The sequence below is a fragment of the Talpa occidentalis genome, unplaced genomic scaffold, assembly GCF_014898055.3.
Source record: "Talpa occidentalis isolate TD23 unplaced genomic scaffold, MPIMG_talOcc4v2.1 talOcc4.11, whole genome shotgun sequence".
NCBI classification, from domain to species: domain Eukaryota; kingdom Metazoa; phylum Chordata; class Mammalia; order Eulipotyphla; family Talpidae; genus Talpa; species Talpa occidentalis.
Genome location: NW_023601104.1, coordinates 14,141,879 through 14,155,222, shown reverse-complemented (window position 1 = coordinate 14,155,222; position 13,344 = coordinate 14,141,879). Strand labels below are relative to the sequence as shown.

The window sequence follows — 13,344 nt, the reverse complement described above, 5'->3', positions numbered from 1 at the left end:
CAGCTCAAAGCTGACAGCCTTGCTGTCACCTTCCTCCTCCTCCCACCTACATCTTGTGCCTGCGAAGCAGGAAGTGGCTAAGTCTGCTGCCTGGATTCTGCCGCTGGCTGGGCCGGAAAGCCCCGTGGTGGGTTGCTTGCCCACAGCAGGAGCCTCGGCTCCCTCCACCCCCTTCCCAAGCAATAGAGGAAGTCTAGGATAGAGGGGGTGACTAGCTTCCACATACAAACTGTGTAAAACCTTACCATTCCTGCAACTCGGGGCTCGGACTTTTTGGGAGTTATCCCACTGAGCCCGCCAGTGTGACGATTAAAGCTCTCTCCCCCCACCTCCCCGGGTGCTGTCTGGTTTCCCTGGGAAATCGCCTTCACACTTGGGCTGCTTCTAGAGAAGCATTCATGGGAAGAATCCGGGGAGTGATGAGCAGAAGGAACTGGAAACTCTAGGAAATCTCTTGGTTTGATCCACCCACATCCACAACATCATCGCCTGAAAATAGCTTTCCCCTCAGGAGAAGCTAACTAGAGATGCCGTGTGGCATGTCACGGTGACAGAATGGGAGCTCAGACTGCAGAGAGGCCCCACGAGCTGAGCCTCCGCCCACAGCGCCCTGAACCGCCATGTCTTCGCACAGGCACAGAGAGAGCCAGCAGGCCATGTTCCCCCCATTTCCCAGTAAGTGCCCAATTCCCCCTCTACACCGCAGTCCTCCAAGCACACCGTCCCATCCCTGTCGCTGCCTGCTTCTCCTCTTCACGGGTTACCCCGGCAGGAGAAAGAGAACCTGTTCCCTCATCCGAAAACCCCCAGCTCCTCCTGGGACCATCTCAACACCCCTAGCAGACTTGAATGATGCATAAGTGGGAAGATTCTTTCTTCCATTTCTCAGTGGACTTCAGTGTGGAACCCACCCCACCCAGACTGAGCCCCCCAAACTCGAAGTGCCTTGAAGACAGGGTGGGCATCCACCCAGCCCATCCCACCCCTGGAGTCTAGCACAAGTGGCATAAAATGGGCCTCAACAGATCTTTGGTGAATGAATGAGCAAATGAGTTCAGAGAGTAGAGATGGTTTTTGGTTTCTGGAGCTTCCCTGACCTCACAAATGAGAAACTTTCCTGCCGCCCTACAAGCAGGTTCAAGGTCACAAACTTAAATATACAATTAAGATGCAGGATCTGCCTCCCAAGTGAGTGACTCACATCCCAGCACAGAATCACTGGGAAAATGAACACACTCAGGAACTGCGCTGTCTGACATAATAGCCACTAGCCACATTCAGCCATTTGAATTTTAATTAACTAAATTAAATAAAATTTAGCAACAGTGTAATGTTACCATATGACCACATCACCAACCATTCCATTCCTATATATTGATCCAAGAAAAAGGAAACCGTGTATCCACATAGGCTTATTGATGTTCACAGCAGCCTTATGGAGGAAAAAACAAACCTTCATGCACAGACAGTTAAAAATACGGGGGGATATCCATACAACAGAATGCTAGTGGGTGACAAAAAGGAATGAACATTGATGTACAAAACATCATGGATGAGTCTCAAAATAATTATGTTGAGCAAAAGAAGCAGACAAAACCTAAATACTGTATGAGCCCAATTATATCAAATTCGAACTAATCTATTGGGACTGAAAGCAGGTCAACAGTTGTCTGGGGACTGGCGGGACAGCGAGGGGTCAAAGGGAGGGGTCACAAAGGTGCCCCCATGGGGGTGCTGGATATGGGCACTGTCTTGATAGTGGTGACAAACACCACATCTTATAAAAGCACCCTTTAAAGATGTGCAGGATATCATGGGTCAATTATATCTCATTTAAAAATTAGAGTGAAAAATTTCAATATAACTTAAAATTTAGTTCCTGGGCCTCCCCAGTGGCACAGTGGGTTGAGTGCAGCACTGTGAAGCTGTCCGCAGCCTCTGTAGCACGGATTCAATTCCCCGCTGGCCAGGGAGAAACCCACAAGGCACAGCAGACCTCTCCTGTCTCGCCCGCTGCTCCCCTCAGCAGTGTATTTCGGTCAGTCTGCCTGTTCTGTTCCCTGCTCTGTCTCTAGTGAGACCTCTCATCCTCCCACACCTCGGGACTATACCCCAGCTCTTGTATAAATAAAAAATAAATCTATTACAAAAACTTTTAAAAAAATAAATAAAATTTAGTTCCTAAGTCACACTAGCCACATTCCAAGCACTTAATAGCTACGCAGGACTAGTTACCATACTCTACAGCAAAGATCCAAGACATTTCCACCAGTGCTGAAAATATATTGCATAAGCACTGTGCTAGAACAAGAAAATCAGACTGGCAAGGGCCTCAGAAGCCATCTGCACAAGCGTCCACGGCAGCATAAATCTGCTCTAAAAGTCCTGAACTCACACGTACACCTCAGCCCCTGGGCAGGTTCTCTTTTCTTTTCTTTTTTTTTTTCTACTGTCAAATGATCCTTTATTGTGATTTTCCTTGATTTTTCTTAACTGGCAGGGCACTCCACTGTGCCGCTGTTGATGTCATTGATGATGTCGTGAGGGTGGCGGCCATCAACGTTGCAGCCCACGGACTGGGCGGTACCGAGGATCTCTTCAATGGTGCCAGAGAGTTCTCGAGCTAAAGATCGGTGCCACATCTGCTGGGCTCTGCTGACAATCTCGTGAATGTGATATTCCATTGTGCTTAATGTTCTTCTGCTTCTTCCGGTCCCTCGGTGGGTCCTTGAGAGCTTTGATGATGAGGGCAGAGGCTGAAGGTACCACCTCAATCTGGGCCTGTCTGTTTTGAATGGTGAGTTTCACTGTTATCCTCAGCCCCTTCCAATCACCAGTTGCCTTGGCAATGTCATCACCGACTTTTTTTGGAGACAGACCCAGGGGTCCAATCTTGGGGGCCAGAGCAGACGTGGCACCGACTTCCCCACGGTGCACCGCAGGTATACGACTTTGACTTCATTGGGATCGAACTTAGGCGGCATGGTGGAGGCGGCTGGTGTCGGATGAACCCGGATTCGGGACGACCGAAGAAAGTTGCACCTTGGCCTCCTCCCAACCGAAAGCGCAGGTTCTCTTTTCTATGCTCTGTGCTCCACCTACCATCCTTATTCATCTTCTACTTTTCCTCCCCTAGAATTCCTTCCCTTTCACCCAAATAGCATTAGGTTGTTTCCATGCTGAAACAACAGCAAAGTAAACCTCCCGTCATCCTGACGGGCTTCTGGCTACTTCCTTCTTTCCCTTCACCGGCAAAGTTGTTGCTGAGCAGGAGAGTCTGTCCCCACTTCCTTTTGCCCTGTAGTTTAATATTAGACTTTGGATTTCACTGCCTCCATTTGACCAAAATATCACACCTGAAGTCACCAGTGATCTTCTAAGTGACAAAGCCCCTGGACCTGTTTCCACCCTTCAAGTTACTAGGCTTTGACTTTTGTCTTTATTTCCAAAACAGAAACCATCGAATGGTTCAAAAATGAAAGCCACAGGGCAAGAGATACAGCAAGCATCTCACTCTGCGGGCCCCATTGTTCTCACTGTCTGTCCTCCAATAAGTAGCCATTTCCATTCCAGAATTCACTGCATCCCCCCATTTATACCTTCCCCGCCTTACCCGTGCTGTGTGCCAGGGACTCTCCGTTCTGTTTGGCCAAACTAGTTGAGTTCTCACTGGATGCACAAGCCTGTTTGCGTGTGTGTGTGTGTTTTTAAGACTTCGTTTTTATAGAGCAGTTTGAGGTTCACATCAAAATTGAGCAGCAGGCACAGAGAGTTCCCCTGTACTGCTTGTCCCCACATGCATGGCCTCCCGCTGACCAACATCCTCCCCCAGAGCAGGAGATGTTACTACTGATGAACGACATTGACTTGTCATCATTACCCCAACCTACTGTTCTGATGCCGTGCAGTCTATGCATCCTGACTAATGTCTAGCGACACCTATTTACCACTGCAGTATCACACAGAATATTTTCACTGCCATCAAAGTCCTCCATGCACCCCCTTCTCATCACGCCCTCTGCCCTAACCCGCAGCAACCATTGATCTTTTCACTGTCTCCATGCTTTTGTCTTTTCCAAAATGCATTATAATTGCAATCATCCAGCATGGAGCCTTTTCAGACTGGCCTCTTTCATTTAGTAATATGCATTTACGCTTTCTCCGTGGCTTCTCATCTCTTTTTTTTTAACACTGAATAACATTTCAATGTCGGGATGCACCACACTCTGTTTATCCATTCATTTACTGAAGGACACTTAAGAATAAAACTACTGTAAGTAAGCATCGAGTGCTGTTTTTTGTGTGGACATGAGCTGTCAACTCCCAGGGGAAGATGCCAAGGAGCACAATCAGGAGGGCAACTTCTGGGGTGGATGTTAAGAGTAGAGCTGCACGTTTTGACTCTTGGTCAACCCCCCAGGGGCTTCACATCCTTGGCTCTCTGCCCGCAGGCTCCTGGTTCTCCTCTCACCGCTCTGCCACCTCCTTTGGCTCCCTTACCTTCTCCTGATCCTTGAATGTTGACGTCCTCCCGAGCCCTGTCCCTCCCTCCCATGCCCCATGCTCAGCCCAAGACAGCTCAGACATTCCTGACTTCGCCCCCAGTGAGAAGTTCCTGGGGAAGCAGAAGCAGAGGAATTGAAGCTGTTTCCATCAAGTATGAGCTGTTTTGAGTAAATATGGAGTGATCTGCCTCCCTGGTAATCCCGGGGAGCATCTTCAGAGCCACCAGAAAGAGGATCTGAGAAGGGAGAAGCACAGCACCCAGTTAGTTCCCAGTTCCCACTTAGTGGGCCTTGTTCATTACCTGCATGTTCCGAAGGTATGGGGAAGCACAGACTTTGCTTTTCTGCTAATCCAAACTATGAGCGCAACTAACCATACGCCAAGTAATCACGGGAGAGGAAGGAGAGACAGCCCACAAGTGAGGGTGACAGCGGTGCACTCGCGTGAGCTGGCTTGGGTCTGGATGGGCTCTGGCACTCACTTGGCAAGTTACCTGTTTCCACATTTGCACGGTGGGCTGTCGAGTAGTACCTAAGGTAAAATGTGCAGTGGGAGTGGCAGAGAATAAGTTTCCAACAACTACTAGCTACCCTCCAGTCCTCACTCTCCCCAACACCCAGACACTCCTGCTCCAGCTAGAAGGGGTCAGATGGTGGTGGCTCTGTGTCACCAGAGACTTCGTGTCTTCTGCTCTCACGTTTCTGCCTCTTGCTGACAGGTGCCAGGGAAACAGGCTTAAGGGTACCAGTTCATCTCAGCAACAATTAAAAGTGGGGAAAGTAAGCACTGTGGTCCTTTTGGGGGATACAGTTCACTCATTACAAACTCTTAGCTGAGAAACATCAACCAATGGAGCAAAACAACTATGCTGGCAAGCCCATAATTATAGAAAAATATATATTCTGTGACCTGAGCACAACAAAACCATACAAACAGGAATCATGTAATAAATTTTGCCAAGAGATACAGGAATTAGGTAAAATGAAAGTTGATTCATACTTGTCACTTTGTGCTGTAACAAATTCTAAATCAGATATTTGGTGGAAGCGAATGAACCAACAGGAGATGTGCAAGAGTTTTGTGCTAACATATTGGAGGAAATCTGTCTACGGAGTCCTTCTGAAACACAACATACATGTGTCTCTTTGTTCACTGCTATATTCCCACTCCCAGCGCCTCATGGTCAGTGCTCAAAAAAGATTTGGTGCCATGAATAAATTATCATATTTTTGGCTTAGTAAGTACTCTAATGAAGAAAGCTGTTCAGTTTTGACTAATTCATTGTTTTCCAAATTTAGTTGACCACAAAAAATACATTAACATCCAAAGAAGTAAGAGGAAACTGGTTTGGGGAAAACAGCTTGCAAGAAACATATGTTTATGGAATTCATGAAGGAATGTGTGTATCATTGACTACTGGGATAATAAAAAAAAAATGAGTGAAATATAGAAGGGTATAATCACAGGAACATCCAAGGATATTACAAAAGAAAATAATGAAAATAAGATTAAAGAAGCAGCAGTTAGGGTGGGAGATATAGTGACAATGGTGACAGATAAAACTTTAACATTTTTAAAAAATGTTTAGTTTCACTGATAATTAATTATGGACCTGCCCATAACTGGTATCTTCTAGAATTCCTTAGAAATATCAATGGGTCTCTGGCCAGCAGAACAATCTAATCTTACTTTACGCGCTAAGGTGTGGTTCTGGGGCAACCCATGAAAACTTCTAATCTTCTGTTTCTCCTCTCTGATGTACATTAAAGGGCAGGTTTTTTAAAGCCTATTGTACCCACTCTTTCAAACTATCCATGTATATCTTCTAAAATAGTATATAACTCACTTTACCAACTCTCCCTATCAAAAGGATTCAAAGCATTAAGAGGTGACAACTGACAAAGTTAGGTAAACAAGGGTCCTTTTCTCTCCCCAAATCAAAAATGATTTGGAATCCTATGCAAAACGAAGTGAGGCAAAAACAAAGAGGCTTTCCCAAAAAGACATTCTTAACATGATAACTGAAGTGTTACATGCAATTTTACGTGCTCAGATCAAGGGCAAATGATCACAAAGTGAACAAACTCATATAGCAATCATGAAGGTCAAGAAGTAGAACATCACCTGCCCCAGAGACTTTCTCCTTTATGGTCCCAAACTCTGCCTCTTTCTTCCACCCCTAATATCACCTAATCCTGACGTTTAACACTATAAAATGCTGTGCTTGTTTTTGACCTTTGTATAATTTTACTATTATTTTAGGCCCACTTTCCTTTGCTCAAAGTTATGTTTGTAAAATTCATCTACATCATTGCTGTGTGTAGCTGCAGCAATTCATTTGCTTGCTTTTTTATACTGTAAATTATTCGTCCCGCCTATGTTTTGTGGACATTTGAATTGTTCCCATTCTTGGTTATTACCAACTATACTGTTATAATCAATCCTGTATGCCTCTTAGTGTACATGTGTACACATTTATTCTGGGTAGATACCAAAGAGTCAGGTTGCTGGGTACAGGAACCTGTGTTCAACTTTTTTTTTAATTTTTTTATAGATTTATTTATTTTTATACAAGAACCGGGATACAGACCAGATATGCGGAAGGGTGAGAGGATTCACCAGAGACAGAGCGGGGAACAGAACAGGCAGACTGACGAAATACACTGCTGAGGGGAGCAGCAGGCGAGACAGGAGAGGTCTGCTTCGCCATGTGGGATTCTCACCTGCCGGCCGGGATCGAACCTGCACTGCAGAGGCTGCTGACCGCTTCACAGTGCGGAGCTCAACTGCCTGCGCCATCAACTTTTTAAAGGTAATTTACGCTGAACACTTTTTCAAAGCTGGATCTGTCTGTGCTCCCACCAGGCACAATTTTTGCAAATTTGGCACTGTCAGTCTTTTAATTTTAAGCATTTCCAGAGGGTGGGATCTTATTGGGGTTTTCATTTATAGTTCCCTGACCCAAATTAAAATGTAGTCAAAGTACCCCCTCTAGTGGCTGAACTCTCAATTTTCCCCAGAGCATTCAGGCTTCCGCTATCCCCTGGACTTCTTCCATCTCTCCACCTCCATGAGACTCTAAGCATAAAAAGTTGGCCATCTTTCATAAATTCATTGTCTACCAAATATCCCTTTCTTGAAGTGCCCCTTTAAGTTTCTTGCTCATTTTACTGAGTTTTTAAATTTTTAACTTGTAAGATTGCTTTTAGATTCTGACACAACTTTGCTAGCTACATGAATTGTTGCACATACCTTCCATCCCTTTAACTTTTAAACCAATTTTCTCTTTTCACAGAAGGCTCAGTGCAAGTTTGTCATACTAAGAGGTGACCAGTAGATGGCGCCCTAGACTTGTGGCTGTAACTAAATTTCGGTTAAATCTCCCAAATAATTCCCGAACAAGTACTGTAAAGAGTGAGAAATTAAACTTCAAACCATTATACATCTAGATGGAATGCAACTCGAACTATATTTCTTGATGGAAACAATACATCAATCTTTTTTGCTCAGAAAAATGAAATTAAATGGTCTTTACCTACTGTCAGGCCAGGAAAGACAGGCAAGGCTATTCTGATGCAGGTGGAGCGCAGGAAATTCATGGAAATATCCTCTGAGAGTAACCTGCAGGCAGATTTAAAAAAGAGAATTACTAGCATGAATGACATCTGGATACTGTTTCCTGATTTACAAAAGGCAGGTTCCCCCCCTACCCTGTGCTCTCCCCCCTGCTCCAGCACAAGGTCTGCAGGTGAGTAGAACAGGGGTTTGGTCAGGTTGCAGTCCTCACAGGACTGCACAGTTTCAACTAGACCCACTAGTTGTGGTGATGATGGTATTTGTAGAGTGAACATACTTGAATCCTGAGACCTCATAGGTCACCAGCCATCTGCCTTCTGTCTCCCCTCTGGGTGGATGCACCCAGGGGAGAACACACAGTCCTATAAGGTGACGCAGCAACTCCAAGAGGAAGCTGGGAGGGGGTCTAGTGTGATGGATTGGCTTGAGATTGGCTGTGTCTTCAATTAATGAAAAGACATAAACCAGTGCCTAAGGCATATCTGGGGTGTGGCAAGGCGAATCCTTATTTCCAGCCATCACAATGGTCATAAGAACATGGGGGCAGAGATTTAACTCATTTCCTGCGAGGAGCCAAAACAAGATTTTACCACTATAGGTCACCACCTCTGGTGTCCCCGAGATCCAACATAAAATCTGGCACCCTTTAGAACATGTGAAATGGATTCAATGGTATTTTCACTCTCCCTGTTCAGAAATGACCCCTGAAGCTCTCTTCTGTCCCACCTCCTTCCAGACCCAGCACAACCCCACTAGCTGCCCATAAAAATAAAGAGCCCCTCAGAAAAGACTTGGGTCTCTGATTTGCTTTCATTTTCTTCCTGCAGATGATTGAGCAAGGCCACTCTCTGAGCAATATGGAAGTTCCAGCCCTCACAGGATTGCACAGTCTCAAAGGTAAAGACCTGCAAAACAACACATCCTGGCACGAGGGGCTGCGAAGGTAGGCCAGGGCCTGGGCGGGCAAGTGGACTCCCCCCCACCCCCAGTGGGGCACCAGGCTCTGCTTCTTCTGGGCCTGACCACAATTGGGGATACAAAGGCCTGCCGCCCAGGCCCTGCCGCCCAGACTGACAGTGCCCCAGGCCCGGGCAGGGAGAGGATGCCAAATAAGAGTGCACATCAGTGTGAAAGTCCCCTAACTTTGGGGGTTTGGAGTCTCCCCCTTTTCTCGTGGCCCAGGTGAGACTTTGTGGTTTGCTGGAGCCACAGTTGTTACTACCTATAAGAGCTAACTTAAATTTCCAGGAATTTTGCAAACCGGTTGTTGAACAGCTGTTATTTTTTAAATTAAATTATAGAAACTTACAAGAAAATAAGTTATGTTTTTTTAAAAAAGTAATATTCAAAACTCACCCTTTCCTAGTTATTTTATACCTTTTGTAGTTTTGCGCTCTCTGCCTGTTGTGGCTGAATGGCAGAAACAGGACGTGACAGGGCACGATTGCACATCTCTTGCCAGTTCTGCATCCAGCAGCATGTTAGGAGCTAGAAATTGGTCACAACGGGAGTGTTGACACCACAGAAATGAATACATGCTACCAATCATGGACTCTTGTCCTGAGCACCAGTGATTCCACATCAGCTTTACCCACAGTTCACCGACCCTCGGTGTGTGGTGGCTGAGAAGACCCCTGGTCCAGCGTGGCTGCCAGTCCTGGACCTTCTCAGCCAAACCAAGGGGAGGGGAAAGATGGGGAGCAGGGAGGCAGTGGAAGGAAGCTGGTAAACACCTTTAACTCCTCTCAGGGCACAGCTGGGAAGAGCCCCACTTACTGTGAGAGGCACTTTCTGGAGGAATTCAGGGATGGTGGGGTGGTGTATGAGGACAGCAAGAAATGAAGATGAGAAATGAAATGAGCTAATTGGCTAAGTTGAGGAGGAAGTGTAACAGTCCCCAGAGGCCTTGTGAAGACTCAGCAGGGAAGCCACAGAATATTGCCTCCTCTTGACCACAAAAGGGAGGTGAGCCAAAAACAGGAGGCAAGGCGGAAGTTGAACCTGGGGGATTTCAAAGGTACTCTACAGGGGGTCCTCTCTCTGCTCTAATAATGGATTACAAGAGGTGGGGGCGGTGCTGGGAGGTTGGTGCCAACAGAGAGGGATCACAGGGCTCACAGTGCCCAGGTGGGAGCTCCTGGTGCTTCTCAGTCCTCCCTACTCTCTGCCTCCTCAGGCCTCTCCTAAAGTTCTTTTCTCTAGGATACCCCAGCCCTGCACCCACATCCTGCCACACACATACTTGCTCTGCATCTTCTCACTTACACCCAAGGCTTCCAGAGTCTTCTACGTCAGAGACAAACCAGTTTTTATCTCAACCAAATGTCCCCAGGCACCTAAACTCATCACCAAGTCCTTCAAACCTTTTCCTTCCAGAGGCTCCCAATCTCAAGGAAGGTGTCATCACTCCCCAGCTGCAAACCTAGAACCCTGTAAGACCTCCTTTGTCCAGCTACCTCTACAACTCAGGGGAACCCCAATCTTTTCCCCACATCCCTCCTCCTTCCCTCACTCACATCACAGGCCTCTGACCACTGTTTCCCATACTTACATGACTTTTTCTTTCACGTGTCCCAAATTTTGAAAGATACCTGTGAAACTGCATTTATTAGATAATAATATCACCCGCACTTAAAGCTGTGGCTATAACTTTCCATCAGAATTTCATCCTTAACAGCTACTGAGCAGCTATTACTTGGCAGGCAATGTGCTGGGCACAGGAACGTAAAGTTGGACAGGACCCCACCTGGCCCTCGGCCATGCCTTGTGTTTTTGGCTCACTTCCCTTTTGTGGTCAAGAGAAGGCAACCGCTCACTGTTGACTTGGGGGAGACTCATGGAAAGAGACAATAAATCCTAACAAGGGCCTCCCCGGTGGTGCAGACAGTTGAGCGCCACACTGTGGAGCTGTCACAGCCTCTGCAGCGCAGGTTCTATCCCAGCGTGCCGGCGAGAATCGCACATGGTGCAGCAGACCTCTCCTGACTCACCTGCTGCTCCCCTCAGCAGTGTATTTTGTCAGTCTGCCTGTTCTGTTCCCCACTCGGTCTCTGGTGAATCCTCTCACCCTCCCACGCATCTGGCCTGTACCCCAGTTCTTGTATAAATAAATAAATCTTTAAATCCTAACAAGATCCCTAGCAAAGGACAACAGTGGGATGCGCAGGGTCCTAACAGACCTCAGCAGTAAACCTGCTAGACCTAGACGCCTGGGCATCCCTTGGCCCTCAGTTGCCTCACAGTCATTGCCCAGATCGCTGGAGTGCATCTTCCTCACTCTCCAACATTTGCAGTCTCCTATCCTCCACAGTTAGAGCTTGCATTTAGGTGCCACCCTCCACCGCCCAGACTCTCCACCACAGCAAGTCTCCAGACAGATCCCAAAGGGCATCCTAGAGTACAAAGCCTACCAGGTCATTCCTCTATTTAAGAGCGCCAATGGCTCAGGAACCCCTGCCCCCAAAACCTGCACAGATGCAACATGGCCCAGGCAGCATGCAAATCCATCTATGCCAAGGTAAGACCACTGGGACATTTCACTTGCCAGCAACAGCTATCTAATCAATGGGTGCCACGGGAAACCCCACCTCTGAACCCACCCAGCTGCCACAGCGGCCCTGGCAGCATGGAGATCCAGTCCACTGGCCATCAGAAGGGGTCCACTTGGCAGGAACTGAGGGGAGAGCAGCAGGATCACCTGCCCCAGTCTCCACCTACTACCTGCAGCAGCCCAAGCTCCAGGTGGATCCATCCACACCCATATAAAAGCACACAGAAGTTATGCCAGCAGGCACCAGGGGCCACATGACCCTCCACCTAGAACAAACACGAAAGAAAACAATGGGGAGAAAGAAAAATATAAGTGGTCAAGCAAGCCCTCCTGGGAACAATACACCACAGAAAGAAAACCAGCTTCCAGAACCCAACAACACTGACACAGAAGAATTTCTCTGCCTGACAGATAAAGAATTCAGAATCATCTTAATTAAAAAACTAAAAGCAGAAAAGAAACAGAATGCTGTGAGAAACAGACTCAACAAACAGAAGAATGAGATTGAATCTTTAAGAAAACAAAGGAACTGGAGGATATTAAAAGATCAACACAGGGACTATAAAATTCTGAAAAAATCCACAAAAATACAATCAATTAAATGGAAAAACAAATCAGTGCTCTTGAAGATACAGATATAGGGCCTCCCCTGGTGGCACAGGCAGTTGAGCGCAGCGCTATGAAACTGTCTGCAGCTTCTGCAGCGCCGGTTTGATCCCCGGCCACTGGCGAGGGTCCCACATGGCACACAGACCTCTCCTGCCACCCGCTGCTCCCTTCAGCAGTCTATTTCGTCAGTCTGCCTGTTCTGTTCTCCACTCTGTCTCTGGTGAATCCTCTCACCCTCCCACAGATCTGGCCTGTACCCCGGTTCTTATATAAATAAATCTTTATAAAAAAAAGATACAGATATAAAAAGGGCCAAAAAAGATAAAAAAGAGAGATACAAAGGAAAAAGAATTAAGAGGGCCTCCCTGGTAGCTCAAGGGTTAAGTCTCAGCACTATGAAGCTATCACCAGCCACTGCAGCACGAGTTTGATCCCCAGCCAGGAAGGTGACTCACATTGTACAGCAGACTTCTGTCTCACCCACTGCTCCCTCAGCAGTGTATTTCAGTCCAATCCTTCTATTCTGTTCCCCACTCTGCCTCTGGTGAATCCTCTCACCACCCTTGCACCTCTGGCCTGCACCCCAGCTCTTGCATACATAATAAAATAAATCTTTACCAAAAAAAAAAAAAGAATAAAGAAACACCTTGAGAATTATCTGACACTGTGAGGAAAGGAAATATAAGAGTTACAGGAATTCCAGAAGGAAAATAGAGAGATGAGGGAACTGAGAAAGTATTCCAGGAAATAATTGAAAAGAACTTCCCAAACTTGAAGAAGGAAATGAAAATAGACATATGGGAAGCTAGAAGAACACCAAACTACCATAAAGAAAAGAAAATTACATCAAGACACATAATAAAGCTATCAAGAGTCCAAGACAAAGGAAAAAAATGAAGCTACCTAGGGAAAGAAACATAACCTATGAAGAAAAACTAATCAGGCTGACATCAGATTTCTCTGAAGAAACACTATGGACAAGAAGAGCATGAAACAACATATTCAAAAAACTCGAAGACAAAAAATATCAGTCAAGAATACTTTATCCTGAAAAGTTCTCTTTCTTTTTTTCTTTAAAGATTTATTTATTTATGCATACAAGA

General features: G+C 46.3%; 1 pseudogene; it reads right to left on the bottom strand.

Annotated features, from left to right (window-relative positions):
- Positions 1-2,444: 2,444 nt before the first annotated feature.
- LOC119237920 (60S ribosomal protein L12-like) lies at positions 2,445-3,049 on the bottom strand (annotated as a pseudogene).
- Between the last annotated feature and the right edge of the window lie 10,295 nt (positions 3,050-13,344).